Source organism: Pseudonaja textilis, chromosome 9 (assembly GCF_049901715.1).
Source record: "Pseudonaja textilis isolate UNSWEBS1 chromosome 9, rPseTex1.2, whole genome shotgun sequence".
In the NCBI taxonomy this organism is placed as follows: Eukaryota; Metazoa; Chordata; class Lepidosauria; order Squamata; family Elapidae; genus Pseudonaja; species Pseudonaja textilis.
In genome coordinates this window covers 19,513,375-19,539,573 of record NC_141998.1, presented here as the reverse complement: position 1 = coordinate 19,539,573, position 26,199 = coordinate 19,513,375, and the positions used below count along the sequence as shown (strand labels likewise).

Here is a 26,199-nt window from a genome sequence, read left to right as displayed (position 1 = left end):
CAGTCCGAAGAATGATTATTTGCATTTTTAGATTATATGCTATACGGTGTCTATTTATTCAGCTTGGATTCATCCAAAAATCTAAAACCAGAGGATGAATAGGTTATAAGGTCAGATGCTCCACCTTGGTTTCCAAGAATTGTCTCTGTCCTGGATTGTCCAAGTGAGGTTATTCATCAAAGTTCCAAAATCCTGTCAAAAGTAGGATATGCTGGATGAATTGTATAGCAGAAAAATGTGAGCAATTGCTTATCTAGTTTCTGTAATAATATAGCTTCTGACATTCATACTTCTTGGCTATGTCTCTGGCTAAACCTTCTTCTTCTAAGAAGTTCTCCTTTGACCTTTTAACGGATTGTTTTAATTTTGTAATTTGGTGTTTACACTGTTGTAAACCACACTGGGATTTTTACAATGGAAAGAACTACTAATATACTGTATGCACTATACTTACCACAGCTATAGTAACAACAATAAGCAGACTAGAAAGGAGCCTTGAGATATGTGTTTTTCCAAGACGCCTATCTCATTAGGAGCCCTAGATACAAGGGGTTCTAGAGTGTCTCCAATTGTGGATATTGATTCACAAAAATGTTGTTTAAAAGACGTTGCCTTACCAGAATGGTTTCATAGAAATCAGTTCTCAGCCCACAGTAATGATGGACCTCTACTTCAATTTATACAACAGAGAGACAGTCTTGTAACAGATTTCCCGTGTTTTTATTTTGGCTGTGGTTTCCTGCTTGCTTTAACAAATACCTAATTGACTAATCACACAATTTTTGATGAGAAAATCATGGGTCACTGGCTTAAGGTTGCATTAAATAACCCCATTTTTGCTCACTTCCCCTGGGCTTTGCATTTGGGAGTTTGTTCAAGAAATATCCTTAGGAAAGAGCATTTCACAGGCTGTTTTGCATTCTGTTGTATAGAATGGAACTAGTTTATATTCGATAAACATGGGCCTCTGCATTTTCTGGGAAGGTGCAATTGTTATTGTTCATATGAGACATGTTAATTGTGATTCTGTTCTTGATTCTTGTGGAGAAAATCAATGGAATGAGAAGCGGTTGCATCTCAAAAGGTTGTTAACAGATGGAGTTATTCTGTAAACAGACTATCAGCAACCAATAAATAGGCTATCAGCAACCGATGAACAGAAAGTGCTTCCATTAGACATTATACTTAGTGTGCACTCGCTGGGTGTGCACTCGCTATACTGTGATATAATTTCTGAGGCTTTTCCTTTTTTAGCTATATTCCCCCACTCAACACCTGGATCTACTAGTCTTCAGTACGAACAGCAGTAGGCCAACATGTGTACAGGCAATCAACATGTATGAATCAATGTGAGCTTATTATAAATATGTAGGCAAGAACCGATCAGTCAGGAAAATCATTTTGCTTGGACTTTCTCAGTATGAAATAACTGCCAACGAAGATCAGTTGAAACTAAATATAGGACCTCTAGTGACCTGCATCCCTGAGGATAGCTCTGCAAAAATGGACTGGCAAAATAAAATAGAAAGAACTAAAAAGAAAAAAGGAATGTATTTTTGGAAGCAATATCTACCCAGCCTGCCAGGAAAAATGGCATTGTCCTGAGAGACAAAATGTCTTTCATGTAATTAGATCATTTCTCATCACAACACAAGAAGCGTTGAACGTTAACCAAGTGCTTAGAGCAAAGTCTACCTAATGATTGCAAATTCTACAAGCCTGAAAAGATCTGGGTTTGGGATTGCAAGATTCTGGCTTGGTTTCTCCAGCTCCCCTCAAAATGGCCCTGGGGACCTTCAAGACACAGTTGCTGCTGCTGACCAAGGAACCACTCAGAAGACCTGTGCAAACAGGTGCAGGAAACCATTTATAGGGCTGTGGAAAATATGAATTTTCTGGCAAGATCCTGCAGCCGTTCACTTTGGCGTCATGCTCTGCTGTGTAAACGGTGGATGAGAGCAAAATACACCCATGGAACTGAAGCAAGAACTGGCAACCAGCTGCATAATGTTCTACTTGACCTTTATATATATATATACATTATTTATTCTGTGACTGTAGGCTGTGGGTAGTGTCACCTAGGTAGACAAAGGAACAAGGAAGGAAGAAAAGGCAAGCACTTCTGTGCTCCTAAGATGCAGAGCTGCCATTTTTAAAGTCTACAAGGACACCACAAGAATAGTGTTTTTAAAGGCTTGCCCTTGGAAATGGAAGGGTTAAAAATGATAGATGTGGGATTTGCAGTGATTTGGATTGGCCCCCTGAGTTATAATGATTGGCTATTGTTTGAGCTGGGTATTGACTACTCAGAGGATGGAAGCAAAATCCACCCAAGGACAAGGCGTAGATATGTTGGAAGGAAAATCCATCTGGTTCAGTTCCAAGCCAGGAGAAAGACACTGGAGACAAAATGGAGGCTGGAGACTGGTTGGAAAGAAAGATTCCCTTTTATTGATGAAGCAGAACCACCAACCACATGTGATTCTGGGCAATTGACAAAATGGAGTTTAGAGTGGGTGAGGTTTTATACTTTCTGGATTCCTAAGGGGGTCATGTAGAGGTCATAGCTGGTTCTACAGGCAAAAGAGGAAATGCAAATCCTAGTGTTTGTCTGAGCTAATCTTGCCAACCTTTGGTTTATTGCTTATCTGGAGTTTCTGTCTGACTCTGTCTTTTTGAATGGATTACCAAATCTGCATTTGTAAAAGCTGGTCTCCTCAGTTTCTGCTTAGGGAGGGGAAACTGGAGCTAGTTTCTGCCTCCCTTAAGATATTTTTTTTAATTTTTCCTTGAGGGGTAATATTTTATCCTGCCTTTTTAATATTTCCTAAAATATTTCATTCTTCTAGGGTGGGGGGGTGCTCCTACACTTCCTACAGATACAGTGACCATATTTTTTGAAAAAAGTAATAATAATAAAAGATGTACCTGAAAAGAGGGGAAATCTGAAAGAAGTTTTAAAAGGTTAAAAATGTAGTTGTTTATGTTTATAACTTTGATTTGCAAATGAAGCTTAAGAGCTAAACCAAGAAAAACTTTACAAAAATGCATGTTTGAATAAAAGTTTCTAAAAAGCATCAAAACTATGAAGGTCTGTGAGACAGATATGGAAAAGGTTTTCTGCGATGTCACTGCATTAAATGTACATTGAGCACCTTAGCTGTGCATCTCCATGGTAAAAGTTGAAAGACCAAAACAAAAGACAAGCGGGAGTTTTTGGAAAATAAATAAATCTGTGGAGTCTCTGGGGCTCTCTGAATTTAGCTGTTTTCTTGAAGATGTTGTCGATCCTGAAGCAGACCTGGCTGATGCCATCTTTGTGGCTTCAGGGTTGCCACAAGGCAGAAGAGGTGACAGGGAGGGGGGAATAGTTAGCTGGGGTTTTGCGGTCAAAACAAAAAGGTTTTCTGTGGGAACCAAGGTCATTCCAACAGGTGGCTGGGTGAAAAGGAGCAAAGTGACCAAGCAACCAGCCAGCACTTCTATTGGACAATGTGACTGATTAGTTAGTTAGTTCAGGTGTCACATCCTGTGGCTCTGGAGCTGCATGCGGCTCTCTGCTATGGCTCCCGGTTGGGTGATCCTACCACTAGCTGGCTCCGCCCCTCACCCTCCCCTCCCAGTCACTCCTCACCTGGCCTGAGAAGGTAAAACACACACACACACACAATAAAACAGAAATGAGAGGGAGGGAGGGAGAGAGAGAGAGAAAAACCCATTTCCCACAGAAAAAAATGGGAGCCACAAACCTGGTAAGCATGATGGGGTGTCATGTGATTGGGTGGGAGTGATGTTGAGTTGGCCATGCCCACCCAGGTTTTGTGGCTCCTGGTGTTTTCTTTTCTGTGGAAAATGGGTCCAAATGACTCTTTGAGTATTTAAGGTTGCAGATCCCTGAGTTAGTTAGTTTACTTTATTGTCATTGCACTTCATACAATGAAATTTAATGCCATCTTCAGTGTACATTATACATAAATAAAAACAAAAACACACATCCTTCACATTCTATACAATTACATTGAAAACCCCTGATATTGCATTAATATTGCACTATACAGTAGAATTCAATGTAGTTACTGCTCTGGGATAGAAGCTGTTTTTCAGCCTATTTGTCCTTGACTTGGGGGAAGAGGGAAACTTTCACTTTTAATCAGGTGAAAAGCGCAGAAACTTTCAGAGTTGGTTTTCACCAGTTGTGCCAATATGATGTGTCCAAATAAATTGTTCTTTGAGGACTCCATCTGCCTCGGAATTCTGATTTCAATGGGTGCATTCCTTGGAACCCGGATAGATGTTTCATTGCCCAACTAAGTAACATCATCAGTGCTGCTGATGTTACCTAGTAGGGTAACCAAATGTTTGCAAAAAAAACCACCAAGCCCAGAGAGTATCAAGGGCTCCACAGTTTAATCCTGAACGACAAGATAAATAAGAGATAAATACATCTAAAGAACAGCTTTTTGAAATAAAGAACTGTCCTTTACGATGAATGGTCAATAGTTTGCCTGCAAGCTGAGCCAGAGGTGGTATTGAGCAGGTTCTGACCAGTTCTGGAGAACCAGTAGCAGAAATTTTGATTAGTTTAGAGAACCGGCAAATACCACTTCTGACTGGAGATTTTACAGTATCCTTCCCCTACCGTGCCCACCAAGCCACGCCCACAGGACCGGTAGTAAAAAAAAAAAAAATTGAATCCCACCGCTGAGCCAAGAGTAGACTTTCTTTGGTTTGCATAAGTGCAGGCACTGAAGGACCAGTTCTCTAAAACTGAAAATACAATATTCTCAGTGCTACAGGCTGGCTGGGTCAACACATATTAAATAGTGAACTTAAAGCAGAAAATATCAAATGACTTGTCAGCTAGATGAAGGTCATCAAGCCACTTTTGTTACAACTTAGTTTGAAATCCACGTCCTTAAATCCCAAGCTTTGGGAGAGAAAAATATCACATTGACGTTGTCGCTTAGAGGCAGATACTGATCTGCTGGCAGTTGTGCAAAAATTGCAGCTGTTTGTGCAATTAAGTTGCCATTAGAACATGGAGTTGCTAAACATTCATGTATTTATTTGTTCCTTCCTTTATTACATTTGTATGCTGCCAAATCAAGCCAGCTCGTTGGGGTTTCGAAGCAGATACAATCAAAGTGGGATAGCATAGCAAAAGGAAAACAATCAAGTGAAGCAAGAACTAATAAAACAAGGATAACTCAAGAATCCCAGGAAACAATCCCAGTGTCCATAAGGCAGCAATGTTTCATTGGAGACCTAAGAGAGCAAAATCTATATTGATAGTCTTCCAGAAGAAGTTATTTATTTATTTCCCCTCTTTATTATTTTTACAAGTAATTCAAGGTAGTGAACATATCCAACACACCCACCTTCTTCCTCCTCCTATTGTCCCTGTGAGGTGAGTTGGGCTGAGAAGAGAGGGACTGGCCCAAAGTCACCTAGCCAACTTTCATGGCTAAGGTGGGACTTCAACTCACAGTCTTTTGAATTCTAGACCAGTGCCTTAACCAGTAGACCAAACTGGGAATGCCAGATAAAACATCATGCCTCAGTGGTGCAGTGGTTAGAATGCAGTACTGCAAGCTACTCCTGCTGCAATTTGCCAGATCGAATCCCACCAGGCTCAAGGTTGACTCAGCCTTCCATCCTTCCGAGGAGTGTAAAATGAGGTCCCAGATTTTTCGGGGGAGGGGAGAGAAGCTGACAGTGTAAACCGCTTTGAGAGGGCTGTAAAGCACTATAAAGTGGTATATAAGTCTAAGTGCTATTGCTATTGTCTCTCACCACTTATACCTAAGGAACTGTTAGCACCATCTCTGCTCAGAAGATACAAGAAGATGGAGGTCATAAGCATATTCACTAGAACTGTTGCCCCCATCCCATTTTAAAGCACACAACTAATGCCATCTGACTTTTGAGACCATAAATCCATCATTAATTAGAGGGTGTGTTTTTTAAAAAAAAACATGTAAGCCCTCACCAATTAAGTTGTCTGGGCATTCACGTCAAAGATGAGTTTTGTCCTTGTTTCATCAAGACCTAACTTGGAGGATAAGCTTTTGATGTGACAGGTAAAGAGTTCCCTAAGACCGCAAAAATTCAATTAGTATTCTTTAATTGCACCTTCAACAGTGGCATCATTCAGAATTCATCTTGAAATGAACACGTTTTTGTCTGTCCTACATCTTCCTGTCTCTTCTTCTCATAGAGCAGGGGCCTTCAAACTTAGCAACTTTAAGACTTGTGGACTTCCACTCCCAGAATTCCCCAGCCAGCATGGTTGGCTGGGGAATTCTGGGAGTGGAAATCCACAAGTCTTAAAGTTACCATGTTTGGAGTTCCCTATCATAGAGAGATGGAAGGCAGTTTTTCTGTTTCCCCTGTTGACTCTTTCTTTTGTACAGAAAAAGCTCGTTACATTTCAAAACCTTCATCTTGAACTGAGCTGACCTGCAATGGTTTTTGCTTAAACAATATTTTACAGTTTGGTTTGGATGAGCTGGTTCACAGTTTATGGGTGTGCTCTATTGCAACTAGCCAAAGCTGAGGCACCTGGGTTTCTCAGAAGGCTTCCGTCAAGAAATACAGCCTAACTATAGGACATTCAGAGGGAGATGGATGAAGCATGGTGTTTGGAGTTCTGCCTTATGAAGAACTCAGGATTATATCAAGTTAAAGCTGCTAACTCTGCTATATTCCCTCTGTTGTATCTATGTATGAGGGCAAAGTCAACTGTATGTAGAACTTATAAACAGCAGAGATAGACAGTTTACACTCTGGGGTTCACATACAATTTCCACAGGACATCACCTCAGACAGACAGCATTTATCTAATGAAGGGAAGGAATTTTGCCCATCTTGAGTGGGGCTGGGAAGCATTCAAATATTAACTCTTTAGCTGCCCTGGTTAAGCATGTTGTGCAAATTCATCCCTTTAATCTTAGGAGTTAAGGCTAAGCAATATATTGTATTAGTATGGCTATTAACAAGTGATTGATTGATTTTTCACACGTTGAACAGCCCATCTCCCTAGCTCAAATGTCTATGAAGATTCTTAGTCATCCAGGTCATGGTTGTCCTAAAGATGCTTTTTCAAGAGGCAACTGGACTTTCTGGTTTTTCTTTTGAAGACATTTTGCTTCTCTTCCAAGAAGCTTATTCAGCTGTGACTGGATGGTGGGGAATAGAAGGATTTACACTCCTTGTAGACACTGGTCATTTGCATTCTTTTAGAGCAGGGGTCTTCAAACTTGACAGCTTTAAGACTTGTGGACTTCAACTCCCAGAATTCCTTCTCTAGTCATGTTAGCTCAGAAATTCTGGGAGTTGAAGTCCACAAGTTTTAAACTTGCCAAGTTTAAAGGACCTTGTTTTAGAGCAGGGGTCACCAACCTTTTGGACCTCAGGGACCACCAAACTCATAATTTTAAATCCCAAGGACCACTAACTGGTTCAGTGGGCATGGCCTAATTTGTGGGTGTGGCTTGGTGGTCATGTGACTGGCTGGACATGGCTTGGATATAAATATTATAAATATTTATATAAATATTGAATTTTTTATTTAAAAAAGAGCAACTTTTACCCAAAATCAGGCAAAGCAGGCAGGCAGATTTAGTTGCTCACAGAATCACAGATTCATTCAGAGATCTATCTATCTGCCATCAGCTAGCTCAGTCTGTCACATAAAATTTGCTAGCAAGCAAACACAAAATTAACTCACAACACAAAAATAACTCACAACACACTGTGCATGTAAATATTGATATTTTTTTATATAAAAAAGAGCTACTTTTACCCCAAATCAGGCAAAGCAGGTAGGCAGATTGAGTTCCTCACAGAATCATTCAATGATCTATCTATCTGCCATCGGCTAGTTCAGTCTCTCAAATTTGCTTGCCGTGAGTCTGTACTGAATAATAGAACCTTCAGTCCTAAGGGAGGTTTGGTTGTGCTCAAAAGCATAGCCGAAGAGCTAAAGACGCTGTTTTAGAGAGTCATTGAGGCCACATCGAGGTTTATTTGTGTCATCAGAATCACCTGATTGGTGCAAATGGGTGTGCAGGCTTCTTGGAACTGTCCAGTCAGATCTGAAGAAGCTTCTTGGATGAGAAGAGAAAGGTCTTCAAAGAAAAAGCAGAAAGTCCTATTGCCTCTTGAAAAAGCACCTTTAGGATCTCCCTCAATAGTGGAACAATGCTTGTTTCCTCTAACGTGCGCAGACTTCCACTGAGTCAGAGATCATAAATAATCAAAGTAAGCTGAACAATATTAATGACATATTTTTTAAAAAAATTCAGACCACTGGGATCTGGTATCATGTCATAATTTCTTGCTGCAAAGGTAAATCTTTTGCTTATGCCATAGAACAGGGTTTCTTAAACTTTTTGGCTTTCCGTTTAGAGTAAATTTAATGTTCACTCCTCTCTTAAAATCCAAACATCAACACGAACACAAATGCATAGTGAAAACAATGAACCTTTGAGAAAGTGGATTTATTGTGAAAATATAAGTAAAAGTTTTTTTCCCTTGGACTCCGCCTGTAGTTCTCTAGGGGATATACACCACACAGTTGGGAAACTCTGCTATATAAAATTGTATTTTATTACTAAAGTTTATTACCCACATGGAACTAGGTATATAGGTTTTCTTTTTATACTGTGCTCTGACAGGTTTTCTGTTATACAATACATTTCACTTACTTTCTTAGGAAATATATATAAGCATAAGATTATAGAATGAACAAAAGAATATGCTTTGAAAAGAATATGTTGTATCCTATACTTCTATGTATGGTCAGATATTTGATGACACATCTGTCTAGAAATGAGGAGTGTGAATTGAATGTTATACCTGCTTTTTAGTCTTCGTAATCTTTGTTGACTCATCACATCATATGCAAAGAGTAGATAGCCATAAACTGTTGACTACTAGTGGAATTGCCGAAAGCTTCTTTGATGTTTGACAGGACACCAACAGAAATGTCAGGATCACATGCTCCTCCAAAAATTTTGATTGTGTGCTTTGGAATACAGTGGAACCTCGAGTCGTGAACGCTTCTGTTTGCAACCAAATTTTCAGAACAGTTTTGCTTCTGGTTGCGAACAGATCTTGGGTGATGACCAAGCAAACCTGAAAATCACTACAATGATTTTCTCTGCCGCGATGATTTCCCCCTTGGCACAATTTTTTTTGTGGGGGGAGTTGTTTGATCTGCGCATGTGCAGACGGTCATGCTTCTGGTCACGACCAAATCAGCTTGCGACCATAGTCTAGAACAGATTGTACATAACTCGATGTTCCACTGTATTAATCTAACACAGAAAGGTCAAGACCTGCAGGGTGCTTAGATCTGGCCCATGGGGCCACCCTGGAAGTAGCAAAGGACCAGCCAGCAGTGCCTCTGCCAGCAAAAATGGAGCTCGGGAGGGCCGCATGCTGCCCTCCTGAGCCCCATTTTCTCTGGCAGAGGGTTGCAGGAGGCCATTGCAGCTAGAAACGGAGCTTGGGAGCCCATTTTTACTGGCAGGGTGCCTGGGCCACCATAGGCACCCATGATATGAGTGACATCAAACCAGCCACTTCTACTCTGGCCATACCCATCCTGAGGTCAAACACCTGATGTGGCCCTTAGTGAAATCGAGTTTGACACCCCTGGTCTAATAGAACATAGAATCGCAGGGCTAAAGCAGGGGTCCGCAACCTTAAAAACTCAAAGAGCCATTTGGACCCATTTCTCTCAGAAAAGAAAATACCAGGAGCCAATAATTTAACAACCGGTGGGACTGGGTGGGTGTGGCCAACTCAACATCACTCACTCCCACCCAGTCACCTCCTGCTCTGGAATATGGAGCGAGTCTCCATCCCCTGTCATCACCTTTATCTTCTCAGGCCAGGCAAGGAATGACAGGCAGGGGAGGGGAGGGGCCAGCCAGTGGTGGACTCAGCCAACAGGAAGCCACAGCAGAGGGCCAAAAGAGCCGCATGTGGCTCCAGAGCTGCAGGTTGCAGCTAAAGAGACTCTTCCTCCAAGATATCCAAGATATCTTATACCATCCTGGTAACCGCCAGTCTATTTTTGAAAACCTCCCCTGGTGGAGTACCCACCACTCCAGGAGGCACGTTATTCCATGCACCCCTCTGGAAATTTAAATATAGCTGATTTTTGCGAGTCTTTGATAAACTGTATTTCCTCCTGCCTCACCCTCCCAAACATATTTTCCTTTCAAAGCCAGACATCAACAGGCTGCAAATCCAAACAGAACCAAGAATTTGGACGAGAGGTTATGCTTCATTTTAAAAAGTAAACAAATAAGTGAGCTGTCAAAAGACAATTATGTGATTTGGGAGGGATTGTACTTCATAAGAGAGCTATTATCTCCAGTTTTAAGGTGGGCAGAGAGTTACAAGTAATGAATCAGCTTTTGTGATGCTGACAAAGTTCACAGTTTAGTCTAGGGTGCAGAGAGTCGAATGTGGTTTGGGCAGCAGCAGAACGTTACTTATAATTAACAAGTGGGGTTTTTTTTCCCCTTGTGAGTTGATCTGGGCCTGGCATTTTTTACTTTGGGAAATGTTCCTTTCCCTGGAAGTGAGAGTGAAAGAGAGGCGCTCTCTAAATTGCAAGAAATATATGAATTTTATAAAGCAGTTTACTGAAAGCGCAATCTGTAAAACAAAAAGAGAGCAACGTATAAAGAAAGCATAGCAGAGAATATTATGAACCATTAACTAAAATTAAACAAATAATTGGACGAATCATATTCGTTATAGAACATTCCTCATACAAGGGACTTCCGCTAATAAGGACAAACTCTCAGCTACGTTTAACATGCTTGTTTTCAAATTTAAAAGTTAAAAGTTAAAGTTAAAAGTTCCTAAATGCCAAATAATGAAACCACCCTTTTTATAACGTCAGGCTCCTGAAGCGTGAACACCTAAAAGTTCTTATCATGGGCAATGAATATAGGAATAGATACACCTAAGCAGGGCTGGGCTTCAAAAACTTTAGCAATGGGTTCTCTGCCCAGTTGCTGGTGGGCGTGGCCATGATAGGTGTGGCCTAGTCAGCCTCCTGCACCACAGTGGGGGGGGGCATTTTTCCCCTCCCCGGGCTCCAGAGGCTTTCCTTGAGCCTCCAGGAGGGTGAAAATGGTCTCTTCGGGCTCTCTGGAAGCCAGAAACAGGCCCATTTCCAGCCTTCCCGAACTTCCGGGATGCCCATTTTTCACCCTCCCCAAGCCTCTGTGCGTGCCCTGCACTTACCTGCATCCAAAACGGGCCATATGGGGACTCCTGGGAAAGACAGGAGGGGCGGGGAGGGGCTAGCCAGGAGTGTGATGTGGAGGTTCTCCGAACTGTGCAGAATCTTAGCTAGAGGATATTCCGAATCCCTGTGAATCCCCCCAGCAGCCCACCTCTGCATCTAAGAAAGAAAGATTAAAATGGAAGATAAATCATAAGAATACTTTATTTAAAAAAAAGGTTGAAAGATTTATGTGTTTGTTTGTATCCCACCTTTGTTATTTTTACAGATAACTCAAGGCAGTGAACGTATTCTTTCCTCTTTTCGTTTTTCCCCACAACAAAAACATTGTGAGGTGATTTGGGATGAGAGAGAATGACTGGTCCAAGGTTACCCAGCTGGCTTTCATGACTAACGTGAGACCAGCACCCACAGTCTCCTGGTTTCTAGCCTGGTGCCTTAACCACTAGGGCACATTGTGACTCAAGGCGCAATCCTATTCAAGATTCAAGTTTGGTAAAAGGAAGGACTGAATATAATGTGCATAGTTGGACTGTGACATTTTCTGCCGTCTTATGTGCAAATGGACACCAGTTTTGATGGCTGTAAACAGGCATTGGGCCAATTCACCGAAGGAGTTGTCATCAACCTTGGAAGAAGAATGGTATAAAATTTTTAATAACAAATAACAAGTAGGGACATTTGCTACTTCCTGAATGACCAGAAAGACTAAAACATCGCCTCTCTTGAGTCCAGCTCTATTGCTTATGTGTCGTAATGACAAGGCAGTAGAGTTGTTTGATCATGAACAACTGAATCATGATGATCTTTATTGGATTGCATTTATTGCATTTATACACATTTTTAATTATCCTCCATCATTGGTTAACTTTGGTTACTGCTTAACTTTCGTTACTATTTAGCAGTAATCCATACAATTAATTATCTCTAGTTAAAATCTAATATATGTTTACTTCCTCTCTCTAATCCTTTAGATTAGTGACTTTGTTTGCCTGAGTTGTATTTGCTTGGAAACATTCTTTATCTGACGTTTGCCATCCGAGATTGGAACATTCCTGCAATTACAACTCTACACTTATGAGTACATGGATACTTCCGAGTAACTTACTTGGACACAGTAGAGAAGTGGTTTGCCATTGGCTGACTGTTTTCTAGAATGCAAATCTAGTCTCCTGCTCTGGAATGTTCTAGTGGCCCTTCTAGATCTAGATCCCAAGGTGTTTACTTTTTTTTTTTTTTAAAGAAAGATCAGTGTTGGGCCTTGAATCATGATAGATCTTTCCAAAAGCATCTGGTTGACCACCATGGGACATAGAACACTGTGGGATATAAGGTGGACACTGAGCCTGATCAAGCCACAGGTTTCACCAGCCTTTCTTAAACACCAGCCTTCCTTGCCAAACCCCAACTACACCATAGCAGTCTCCTCTGACCCACACTGTGATTTCCAAGTTCCAGTTGATGATTACTGTCCAAGAATGGTACTGTCTGGCATTGTCCATACCATACATTCCTAGTCAGCCCACTGTGCATGCCTGCTTTTGCGAATCGTGTGTATTTTTAACCTTCCAGACACTCTTCCTTTAAGCAAAAAACATCTGTGTAAAGCCCTTTCGCCTGCAGAGTTCTTGTTTGCAAGGTCCTTCTCTAACACCAGGCTTGCTTAAAGCCAGTGTGACAGTAAAACAAATGAATGCGGGTGGCCTTTTGTGGCCCTTTGTTGCTGCAGATAATCTAACATTTTCCCAAAGGGGCTGGCTTAATTATTTTTTGAAGATGCAATGCTGAAAGACTGGCTGACAATGCAGGTTTGCTGCACCCTCTTTCATTCCCATGAAAAAGGGGATTTTTGACCTAAACCTCAGCCTGATGTGTGCTCAAACATCTGCCAAATTTAGGGCTGCATTATGGGTTAAAGTATAGATGATGGGAGTTCATTTGTCATGCCAATAAGCAATCAAAAGCCATTGTACACGCAAATAAAAATAGAAACAGCTTTTCACAATATTTTCTCTTGCTTCTCCTGATGTAATCTGAGAAAAGCACCATATCAGGGGAAAATAATTATTGGAAGCAGAAAACAAAGCCATATTCGTGGTCATCGTGCAGTTATTTTGTAAACAAAGGCATTAAATATGGGAGTGTTGTTATGGTGAAGAATGCCATAACATCACCTGACTTGACTTTTATTGGAAAGAATAGAGAATAATTTACTGATATCATTTATATGGCTTTATTTTCTTGTAAAGCACCTAGACTCACTTGGGTGAGATTGGGGGGTGGGGGTATGGGAATTGAATAAATAAACACATAAAATATACAAATGTGAAAAATAAGTAGAAATGGCCAATCTAAGCAACTGCTTAGAAAGCTTGGATATTGCCTTAATTTTGTTTCTTCCACTTATTTAATGTGTGAGGAATAATCATGCAAACTGCATGCATTTCTACACCTAAATCTAAATCTGAAAAAAATCTACATTGTTACTTAAGATGAATTACAGTTGGGAAATTGCAATCCAAGTGCCTAATTGATCTTCCTCCTAATAGAAGGGAAACTACTGCTCAGCTGGCAGGAACAGCCAACACCCTAGGAGATAGGCTCAAGATCCAGAGGGATCTTGACAGATTTGAACACTGGACCCTATCTAGCAAAATGAAATTCAAAATTCAATCCTATACTTAGGCAAGAAAAACCAAATGTACACATATAGACTGGGTGAAACCAAGCTTTAGCAATAACTGTGAGAGGGGAGCTTGGAGTCTTAGTGGACAACCAATTAAATATGAGCCAACAGTGTGAAGCGGCAGTCAAAAAAGCCAATGCAATCCTAAGTTTCATTAACAGAAGGATACAATTAAGATCAAGTGAGGTAGTAATACCACTCTATAAAGCCTTAGTAAGACCACACCTAGAGTACTGCATCCAGGTTTGTTCACCACACTATAATAAAGATGTTGAGCCTCTAGAAAGAGTGCAGAGAAGAACAACCAGGATGATTAGGGGATTGGAGGCTGAAACATACAATGAATAGTTGCAGGAATTGGGCCTGGCTAGTCTAGTGAAGAGAAGTACCAGGGGAGGCATGATAGCAGTGTTCCAATATTTAGGGGCTGCTACAGAGACTAGGAGGTCAAGCTATTTTCCAAAGCACCTGAAGGCCAGACAAGGAATAATGGATGGCAACTGAGCAAGGAGAGATTCAACCTGGAAATAAGGAGAGATTTTCTGATAGTGAGAACAATCAACCAATGGAACAGAAGTTGCCTTTGGAAGTTTTGGGAGCTTCATCATTGGAGGCTTTCAAGAAGAGACTGGACTGCCACCCATCAGAAATGGTGTAGGGTCTCCTGCTTGGGCAGAGGGGTGAACTAGATGACCTACAAGGTACCTTCCAACTCTGTTAATCTAATCTAACCCCTTCAGTCATTGGCTCAATCCCGATACCAGAACGAAGAAGTCAACGAGATGGTGGCAACTCCTCAAGACCTTTGGAGAAACCGGTTTCAGGAGCCTTGAAAAGTTCACTGACCTGAAAGTTTGAGTTCTGCAATGATCATTAGTAAAAAAGCAAAGTGGTTGATGACGGGAAACAGCTTTCAGAGGGTCTCATTTGAGTTCCAGTTTATTTACTTTTGCTCAAGTGAACATTTTGGGGCAGAGCCATCTTCTGATCTTCTCGTGGAAAAGAGGGTTGGATCCAGTGATTAAGCATTCCCTACCTTGCTTCAAAAGGCAACTTTGGAAGCCAGGGCACTGCCAACAACCCAAAACTAGACCTTTGGAATTGCCCCAAAGCAACCTATGACGTGTGGAGGTGTTATCAAAAAGCATGAAGGACGTATTCACTTTGAAGGGACCCTTGAAAAGAAAAGTGTCTTGAGACTGAAACAGAAACACCTCCCACCCTTCCTCGGGTTGAAGGGGATTTGATTAGACCCAAAAACGAAGGGGGGCACTTTAAAAGGAAATCCTTGGACCTCTCTGTGTATAAACTTGAGCTGGAAATATTTTGATTCTGAGCTGTGATGAGTGAGGGACCTCTACCAGCAATCTTTAGCCATACAGCTGCCATAGATGAATATTCATCAAGTAAAATTCCAGAAAGAAAGACCAGCATGGCTGTATGTTAACCAAAGAGTTTTCCAAATGTCCCTATCCACAATGAATGAGCAAAAGACTGGAATTTGCTAGGTGTCATCCCAAAGATCCAAATCTAAATCATGGACTCATAGGAGAACATTCTTCCACTATCTGGACCATGACTCTACCCAACTAATTCCTTCCAGGACCTTCTAGGTTGAAGTTTTATTTCTTTGTTCGTTTGTCAAATATGTACAAGATAACTACTATAAGTATGAACATAAACAGGAACAAAGGAAGTAAATACAGATAAATGGGGACAATGGGACAGGGACAGTAGGCACATTGGTGCACTTATGCATGCCCCCTTTAAGGACATCTTAAAAATGGAGTGAGGTCCATGGTAGACAGTTTGAGGTTGAAGCTGTGAGGGGTTGAGTTGTGGATAGTCTGATTTATCTTGCCCAAAATTCGCAACACGAAAGTTCATAATGTCTGTAAGATAATCACTTTCTCGTTTTGGTTTCCACTACCTATTTGGTTACTGTCTTCCTTTCTGTTGCTCCCCTGTGGGAGGAGGTTTCAAAGTATTTCTAGCAGGACTACCAGTTTCTGTAACACCTTTGTTCCCTACGCCATCCATTTGATAAACTTGCAAGATTCATTTTTCTCGCTATGTACGTTTATACATCTGAACTACTGGGCTGTTTCTCTGTGTCATATAATATATGTGGGTATGTGGATATTTATTTATTTATTTATTCATTTATTTATTTATTGTCATGTTTATGTAGTATATATTGGAGGTGGTGACACTTCAGGAGCTGTATGCAATGAAATTTAATTTTAATGTATGCCAATTAGTGTACATTTAAAATGACAATTAAATTAATCAGTCTAAGTCTAAATTCAACTGATATAATTACCCAGAAAAACATGCCAGGTTTGCAGGATGAAGCCATGAATTAGGAACAATTTAATACCTATTAGCTACAAAAATATAAGAAGACTAAAGGAGACCCGATTTTGTTTTGTGTGATTCAAACAGAAATCTGTATGTAGGCGAACTGGGGTGATGGGTGAACTCCAAAGACTGGTTACAAATTGTTAAACTGAGTTCAAATCAAGAGGGAAAAATAACTTTATCTCACACAATTCATAAATCTTCAGGATTGTATCACACTTTAACCTTAAACATTGTCTTTAAATGTCTCTATTCTCAGTTATCCCGGTCATGGTTGTCCTAAATATGCTTTTTCAAAAGGCAACTGGATTTTTGTTGGTTTTCCTTGAAGACTTTTCACTACTCATCCAAGAAGTTTTTTCAGTTCTGATTGAATAATGGGGAATGGAGGAGTTTATATTCCTTGCAGTCATCTGGTCATTAGCATCTTTCTCATAGTCGTTGAGGCCACTTGGAGGTTTAGCTGTGCCCTCAAATGGGTGTGGAGATGAAAAGGCTCCTTTGGGATTGCCTTTAAGCAGTTTGTTTTATATTATTATTATTATTATTATTATTATTATTATTATTATTATTATTATTATTATTATTATTATATCATTGACATTGCTATACCTGATGACAGCAGAATCAATGAAAAACAACTTGAAAAAATCACCAGATATCAGGACTTGAGAATTGAACTGCAGAGACTCTGGCATAAACCAGTGCAGGTGGTTCCAGTGGTACTGGGCACACTGGGTGCTGTGCCTAAAGACCTAGGCAAGCACTTAAAAATAATTGGCACTGACAAAATCACCATTGGTCAGCTGCAGAAGGCCACCTTACTGGGATCTGCTTGCATAATTCGCCAATACATCACGCAGTCCTAAACGCTTAGGAAGTGTTCAACTAGTGATTTGTGACACGAAACCCAGCATAGTTATCTCATTTGCTGTGTACAACTATCATTTTTTTGTGTCAAATAATAATAATATATTTATTGCCTGCATATGGCACTTTCAAGGTCAAGCTAGAGAACTTAGCTCTCAGTTCACAATTCTATTTTTTCTTCTTCCCAATTGCTGAGTGTGTCTTAACAAGAGACTAGATTCCTTCTGAGGCAATGTTACTTTTTAATCAACAGCCATTGTAATTATAAACTAGGATCCAATAAGCAATCAACAATTCAGAAGCAGTGGAAAGTTTCCCACCCTCAGCCCTGAAGACGCTCCAGGAAGAAAGATTAACCTAAACAATACACAAATCCATTCCTCATAAAAAAAAACACCAGACAATTGCAAAGCTGGAGTTATGTGAAAACATGCCGGAAAAAAAAAAAAGAACAATTGCATCTGGTTGGAAAATCAACATTAGCAAAAGTGTTTATTTTGCGATCAATGTCGATACCTTATTTGGAATTATGAAAGGAATCTCTCTTTTTAAGTAGGCTTCCTGACTATTTATGTCAGCATTGAATTCCTAAAAATATTCAGATTTTACAAGCATTCCCTACAGTATGAGATCCAAGCAATCTAATATACATTATAAGCAGGGGTGGAATTCATAAATCCCAGCAACTCGTTCGTTGCTCAGTTGCTGGATAGGTGTGGCCATAGTGGGCGTGGCCTACCCAAACTTCCGGGAGGGCTGTTTTTTGCCTTCCCAAGGATCCAGAGGGTCTCTGGGATGGCAAAAATGGCCTCCCCCTATTTCCGGACTAGGACCAACTCTCTTCATACTCTACATAAATGACCCCTGTGATCATATTAAAAGCAACTGTGTCCTCTTCGCTGATGATGTAAAGATATTCAACACCACAGACAATACTGCTACCCTTCAAAAAGACCTCGACTATGTATCAGAGTGATCAAACAAATGGCATCTTCAAATCTCAACAAACAAAGGCTCTGTCTTACATATTGGCAAAAAAAAAAATCAGAAAATAAAATACAGGCTGAATAGTCAAGACCTTGTTGATGATCCAAACTCTGTCAAGGACCTTGGAGTACTCATCTCAAATGTTCTAAGTGCTAGAGCCCACTGTAACTACATAGCCAAAAAGGCATTAAGAGTTGTTAACCTAATCTTACGTAGCTTTTTCTCTGGTTACACTACTAACTGGAGCATACAAAACATTTGCTAGACCAATACTTGAATACAGCTCATCAGTCTTGAACCCACACTATGTATCTGATATTAACACAGTTGAGAAAGTCCAGAAATATTTCACAAGAAGAGTTCTCCGCTCCTCTACTCATTGCAGAATACCTTATGCCACCAGACTTGAAATTCTAGACCTAGACAACCTAGAACTACGCCGCCTTTGGTCCGATCTAAGTATAGTATATAAAATCATACATTGCAATGTCCTACCTGTCAATGAATATTTCAGCTTCAACCATAACAACACAAGAAGAAACAATAGATAGAAACTCAAGGTTAATTGCACCAAACTTGATTGCAGGAAATACAACTTCAGCAACAGAGTGGTCAATGTCTGGAATACTCTACCTGACTCTGTAGTTTCTTTCCCAAACCTCAAAAACGTTAACCTTAGACTGTCTACTATTGACCTCACCCCTTTCCTAAGATGTCTGTAGGGGGGTGCATAAGCGCACCATCCCTGTCCTATTGTTTCTTTTATTTTTCTTATATGTATCCATGTATTCATAACTTTGTTTTTACTTATACCTATTATCTTGAAAGCAATTGACAAACCATTAAAAAAAAAAAAACTTCCGGAAGGCCCGTTTTTCCCCCTCCCAGAGCCTCTGCACAGACCATGCACTTATCTCCATTGAAAATGGGCCACGTGGAGACTCCGGGGAAGGGTGGGGGGGTGGGGGGGGACAGCCAGTCAGTTCAAATACCAGTTCAGCGAGCCAGATGCAAATTTAATATCTGGTTCACCCGAACCGGTCTGATCTGGTAGAATCCCACCCCTGATTATAAGAATTATAGAAAGTTTGAGAGCCAGTTGGGTCTAGCAGTAAAGTCATGGGTCTCCAAAGTTGGCAACTTTATGACTTGTAAACTTTAATTCCCAGAATTCCCCAGACAGCATGGCTGGCTGAGGAATTTTGGAAGTTGAAATCCACAAGTACAAAAGTTGCCAAGCTTGGAGACCCCCTGAGTTAAGGCATTAGGCTAGAAACCAGAAAAAAAGTGAGTTCTAGTTTCACCTCGAGCATAAAAGCAGGCTTGGGAAATTTAGGGTCAATGATCAGGAGACTGTGGTTTCTAGATCCACTGTAGGCATGAAGGCCAACCTGGGTGACTTTGGCCTAGTCGAGCTGGTCATTCTATTACTGTCATAAGCAATGGATTAACACTCAATTGATTGGAAAAAAAGCAAATCCTACATTTTCAGGAAAATGCTAGAAAGGAAAAAAAAAGTGAGAATTGGAAAAAGTTGTAGGGTTGAAAGCCATTAAACTTCTTCAGATTTAGATAGGACAATTACTCCTCTTTTCACCAATAAACACCTATTGAGGGATCTTGGAGTCTTAGTGGACAACCAGTTAAATATGAGCCAGCAGTGTGCGGCAGCAGCCAAAAAAGCCAATGCAGTCCTAAGTTGCATTAACAGAGGGATACAATCGAGATCAAGGGAGGTGCTAATACCACTCTATAAAGCCTTAGCAAGATCACACCTAGAGTACTGCATCCAGTTTTGGCCACCATACTCTAAAAAAAATGTTAAGACTCTAGAAAGAGTGCAGAGAAGAGCAGCCAGGTTGATTAGGGGACTGGAGACTAAAACATACAATGAACGGTTGCAGGAACTGGGCACAGCTAGTCTAGTGAAAAGAAGGACCAAGGGAGACAGGATAGCAGCTTCCAATATTTGAGGGGCTGCTATAGATAGGAGGGAGTCAACCTATTTTCCAAGGCACCCAAAGGCCAGACAAGGAATAATGGACGGAAGCTGATCAACAAGAGAATCAACCTAGAAGTAAGGAGAAATGTTCTGACAGTGAGAACAATCAACCAATGGAACAGCTTGCCTTTGGAAGTTGTGGGAGCTTCATCACTGGAGGCTTTCAGTAAGAGCTTGGAATGCCATTTGTCAGAAATGGTCCTGCTTGGGCAGGGGGTTGGACTAGATGACCTACAAGGTCCCTTTCAATTCTGTTAATCTGTCATGTAAAACAATATTGCTAAATATATCTCAACAAATGCCAACATAAAATGTTGGAAGAGGTAACTAGGGCATCAATCATTATGGATATGGTATTCATTGCTAAGGTCTCTAGTTTTGCAAACAGAGAATTTGTCCCCGTGGCTTCTCATCTGGTATTCCTTTCTTGCCTTTTTTCAACAATGTTGAAAAAGCTAATGGCCCATTCACAATTAAATGATTTTTGCACCCAAACTGACCTGACTGTAACAGCCATGAGTATTCCCTTTTAAAGTTGGTTAATTAGATCAAATATAACTAAAAATTGAAGCCCACCACATCCACCCACGCCAAAACTGCAGGATGATTTTCCTAATTAAGACATATAATCTTCTACAGCTGCCTGGTTTCCTCTACTCCTTTTATCCAGTTGGCACAGAAGTGCAGATGCAAGCTATAGGAAAAAGACCTTGAAGTCCAACTGCAGCCTTTTGCATTTTTATTTGCTGTACGGGCTCTATAAGGAGAAGCAAGAGGAAGAAGGAAAATCTGTTTTCTGATCTTCTTGCCTAGGGTCACGTTCAAAATTTTGGTCGTCTGCTTGTTCTCAACTGCCCTGTGATGAACAGGGAACAGACAAGCACGTGTGGTTTTTTTTTTTTTTTAATGAGCTTGTGCGCCTTTTTGATACATTTGCCAGAATTTCTAACCTCCAGCTCTCACATGCCACCATATTTTATTTTTGAAAAAAGAACAAAAATAACATCTCCCCTCCCCTGCAAAATACCATTTAAATATTGTTGAGAGCCAAGACACCCAGAGTAGAAGATCATCCTTTAAAATATGAGCACACTTCTAAAAGAAACATTTCCCCTGTCAAGCATTGTCCAAGAATCACATGATGAACGATTGCTTAAACATTCCAGTGGAATTAAGGAGGAGGATTGGTTAATGAATGAAAATGGGAGTGAAAATATTCAGTATCTTGGTGGTTAGCTTGAGTCAAGTTTCCTTCTCTGGCTATGGCACTTTCCTTTTTTAAAAAAAAAAAACAACAGTTATGCAGAACTTAAATTCAATGAATACCTGGGAATAAACTAGTGAGATGGGTCCATTATTATGACATCACCTGTGACCTCTTATTTTCAGCTTTGTGATTTTTTAAAACAATAATATGATCGTAATTGTTTTAAGCATGAATTGATTGTTTTATCTTTGGGGTATGCTGCCCAGAGTCACCTGCTTGTAACAGCTGGACAAGTAACTAAATCAGATATTCTTGTGACACCCTCACAATTGTCCATCATTAAGAGTTGTATTGCCTCTACCTCCCAGAATGCCAAGGCTTGTGTTGGCCTTGGGAAAATCTTCTCTCTTCACTCCACAGACAATTCCATCAACAGACACACTGACCTACAACTAGCCTACAACTAGCCTCTCAGAATCCAAATCAACTGCACAGCTAACCAGAGACAGCACTGACCCTCAACCAACCCACGCAAGTCTCCCCAGCCAACCCTTCACCTCCCAATGACCCTCACCTGATGTAACCTTCCCATCACAAGACACCCACTCATGACTCACACTTGACCCATCACAGGACCCTCATTTGACACACCCAGACCTGACCAGTCATAAGTAATTAGAACTGTAGGAAAAAAAAAACAATTATTACCAACCTGCCTTCCATTGAGGACCTGTATACTGCATGAGTCAAAAAGAGGGCTGTGAAAATATTTACACATCCTGGACATGAACTGTTTCAACTCCTACCCTCAAAACGATGCTATAGAGAGTACTGCACACCAGAACAACTAGACATCCTAACACCATCACTCTGCTAAAAAAAATAATTCCCTCAATGTTGTCCAACTATTTACAAAGTCTGTACAACTATTACCATTAATCTTCTCATCACTCCTTATCACCCATCCCGTCCCACTTATGACTACATAATCATAACTTTGTTGCTTGTATCCTTATGATTTTTATTGACTGTTTCCTAGTATGATTTGGTTGCTTATTGTACCCTATGACTATCGTTGAGTGTTGTACCTTATGATTCTTGACTCTTGACGAATGTATCTTTTCTTTTATGTACACTGAGAGCATTTGCACCAAGAATAATTCCTTGTGTGTCCAATCACACTTGGCCAATAACGAATTCTATTCTATTCTATTCTATTCTATTCTATTCTATTCTATTCTATTCTATTCTATTCTATTGACCACCCAAAGCCCTTATAAGCAGAACACTGACACCCCTAAACTCTGCTGAAAATGCTAACGTTCACCCAAGCTATAGATAGTTGCCACTACTGCAAGTTGCAAGTCTTCTCTCTTGTCCCAATAGCACATTTCATCAGGTAATGAACTGTGCCTATCCAGTCAAAACACATATGGGTATACATATGCACTGACCAGGACTACTGAGAAATTTCATTGGTTTATTTGAAATCTTGGCATCACTTGGAAACCATCAGCAGGTCACCTTAAACAAGTATCGGTGGCATTTGGGGGTTTTGTAGATCTTCCTAGAAAGTTTTACCAGCCAAGTAAAAGCTTTTTTCAGACTTTTATAAAGAAGAATATTCTGCATTTGTTTTGATGGTTACTTTTGATCAGAAGTGGTATTCAGGCAGGTTCTGACCAGTTTTGGAGAACCAGTAGCAGAAATTTTGAGCAGTTCAGAGAACCAGTAAATACCACCTCTGACTGACCCCGCCCCATCTATTCTCTGCCTCCTGGGTCCCAGCTGATTGGCTGGTTCTTCTTTTGTCCTACACAGGAGAACGGAGCTGGAAATCAGGTTAGTGGGGTGGGTGCTTTTCTCTGCACATTTTATAGTCTCAGCATCTATTTTATAGTGTTGTGATCAAAACTGGATGCCGTTATTTCTCATTTCCTCTCAACATTTCAGGAATCCATAAACTTGTGTTGCAAAGTTAATGTAGAGGACTATATATTCCCACACATTGAAAACACTCCTTGGCCTCTTTCACTGTTGTCTATGCTGGCTGGAGCTACTCAGATTTGTAGTTCTTCTGAGTTCTTCACCCTTGGGTTGTAGAGATTTGACTTCCAAAGTCTGCCAATAGCAACATCGGGCTAAGCAGATATGATTTTACTACTTCTAATCCCAAATGTTTGAGAGCCACCTAGCTCTGCCTTTGCTTCATTTGTTGATAGAGTCTATGGCTGTTCCAGAGAGTAAAATAAACCGAGGGAAGCCAAAATATGACCAAACAAGTAAGGGCCCTTAATCATGGACTGTTAGAAGATTGGAACAAAACAATGGGTTATTTTGACCTTTCAATGAAAGAGCAGAACAAGGATAAACAGATTGCATTTGCAGAAGGTTGATTAGTCTTGAGAGATTACAAAGTAATGACCCAGAGAACATGAAGAATTGTGTTTTTTGAAGACAGCTAGACACAACATTCTTGGCAGGATCTGGGACATCAGGATATGCTGGTTTTCAGCCATCATAAGATTTTTGCCTGTTTGTCTCATCAGTAAGAGTATAATCCAAAGCAATCTTGGTACCCTGGGCAGTTTATTCAACCAGTGTATATTTTACCCTGAACTACTGCTGCAAATAAATAATCTGTGACTATGAACCAATGAGCGATTACAGAAATTTGTGCCCTGTTCTTGGTAAGACTTTGCTTAACTCTTTCTAAATTTTCCATGGAAGTGTAGAATCAGGCTCAAATTAAGACCCAACTAGAGACCAGCCCTCATCAACCTGCACCATTGGAAATGAGCCCAAATGTCTATGAAGATTCTAAGTCACCCAGGTCATGGTTGTTCCAAAGGCACTTTTTCAAAAGGCAACTGGACTTGAAGATGTTTTATTTCTTATTCAAGAAGCTTCTTCATGTCTGACTGGATGGTGGAAGGTGGAGGAATTTATATTCCTTGCAGTTATCTGATCATTAGCACTCTTTCTGAAAGCTGTTGAGGGAACAGATAGCACTTAGCAATAGCACTTAGACTTATACACTACTTAAGTCCTCTCTAAGTGGTTTACAGAGTCAGCATATTTCCCCCAACAATCTGCGTCCTCATTTTACCCACCTCGGAAGGATGGAAGGCTGAGTCAACCTTGAGTCTGCTGAGATTCGAACTGCCAAATTGCAGGCAGCCGGCAATCAGCAGAAGTAGCCTGCAGTACTGCATTCTAACCACTGTACCACCACGGCTCTTGGAGATAAACCTCCAATTGTCTCAATGACTTGCAAAAGGATCTATCAGAACAACTGGCTACAAAGACAGGAATCAGTCAATCAGTCTCTGATTAGTTGCTATGCAGACCATCTTTTCTTCTTTTAAGATGCTGGCCAAACAACAGGAAATCTGTTATCTGGACTATGGTCCGCTTTATGGTCACTAAACCCTGCAGCTCAACACTTCTCAATGCAGGTTTTTAATGATACAGTGGTGTGTTTCAAATATTTTTACCATCGGTTTGGTAGGTGTGGCTTGGTGGGCTCGCTTTGCGCATGAGCAGAGGCATTTTGAGTCATCTCCTACAATCCTGTACTCTCCCTGACGCTTCAGCAGCTGCCACACAGCAATTGCTATTCCATGCAAAGCAGCTGCGCTTCAAAAGCAGAACAAAGGTTAGTATTGGAGTCCAGGTGGGCAGGTGGGCCCAGCCCAGAGCATTGGAGAGAACCGGTTGAGTCTCCGCTGCTCATCACCGCTACCAGCTCGGCAGAACCGGGCAGAACCGGTAGAATACCACCAGTATAATGATATATGTCTAAGGATGAAATTTGGAAAGTATAATAAATGGAAGTCCCTAGAAGCTTGTTGCAATGAAACCTTTGGCAGATAAATTTCTCTACCACAATGTAGATCCTGAGTCCAGGGTTCAGCACTAAATCATAATCTCCTGAGTTCCCACAGTTTAATTTAGCTGCTAGGCTCAGATTTAACCTACCTGTTTCAGACCCATGGCCTGGTATGGCTGAACGGGAGATCTGATTGGAAGCCAGAAGCAAGCTGTTAGGAACAATTGATTGCATTCAGCTAATATAAAGGTTTGTTTTCCTCTTACACTCGTGCCAATGAGTCTTTGCTTCATGTCTGCGCTTGTAAAGCCAAATAGTTGCTTACTGTTGACATAACCAAGGTCTTTGCCCCGAAAACTACTGGCTCTTGGCTTCTGTTATAAATGGCCAATGAACTGGATTCAGCTTAGGGTGACTGTCCCAGATGATCCATCAAATAACTTGTCTCTCTTGAAATGTCAACTAAGATGGGGAAAAATAATTAGCATAAACATAGAAGCAAGAAGTTATTAATAACACATCCTTCTACTTATATGCATAATTATACCAGTCAGGGTGGCACGAAAGATGTTGAAATCACAGGAAATGGCTGCTTGGGGTCAATTAACCTGCTTAGCAAGACCTGCCAAAGTGGTCTTTCTTACAAGCCAAATCATTATCTCCTTGTTTCACAGGAAGACCGAAAGTGTTTTAGTTTCCAAAACTACACACAACTGAGTCACATCTGTTTACAAAATGTCTTCAGTGCTATTCCTGGTAAATCTCTGGTTTTGAACAATGCATTTTTGGACTGGATAACCTCAGAAACTGGAGCAGAAATAGCCTTTGCCTGAGAAGGCTGCAGAACATCGAGGCTGAAGAAATGAAAGCCGGGATGAAAAGAGAAGAAAAGGGAGATGGGACAGTTAGGAAGGAGTGTGGTGCATGGGGCGAGGAGCTTAAAAAACACAAGTTTAAATTCTCTTTTGATTTTAAGCCAACC

The 26,199-nt window shown here is 40.7% G+C and overlaps 1 long non-coding RNA gene across 1 annotated transcript; it reads right to left on the bottom strand.

Moving 5' to 3' along the window:
• LOC148125057 (uncharacterized) lies at window positions 1–25,477 on the bottom strand. The gene is made up of 3 exons (XR_015744680.1): window positions 25,367–25,477; window positions 11,272–11,431; window positions 1–192 (listed from the first exon to the last, which is right to left on the bottom strand). It is a non-coding gene; the product is annotated as an uncharacterized LOC148125057 (long non-coding RNA).
• Between the last annotated feature and the right edge of the window lie 722 nt (window positions 25,478–26,199).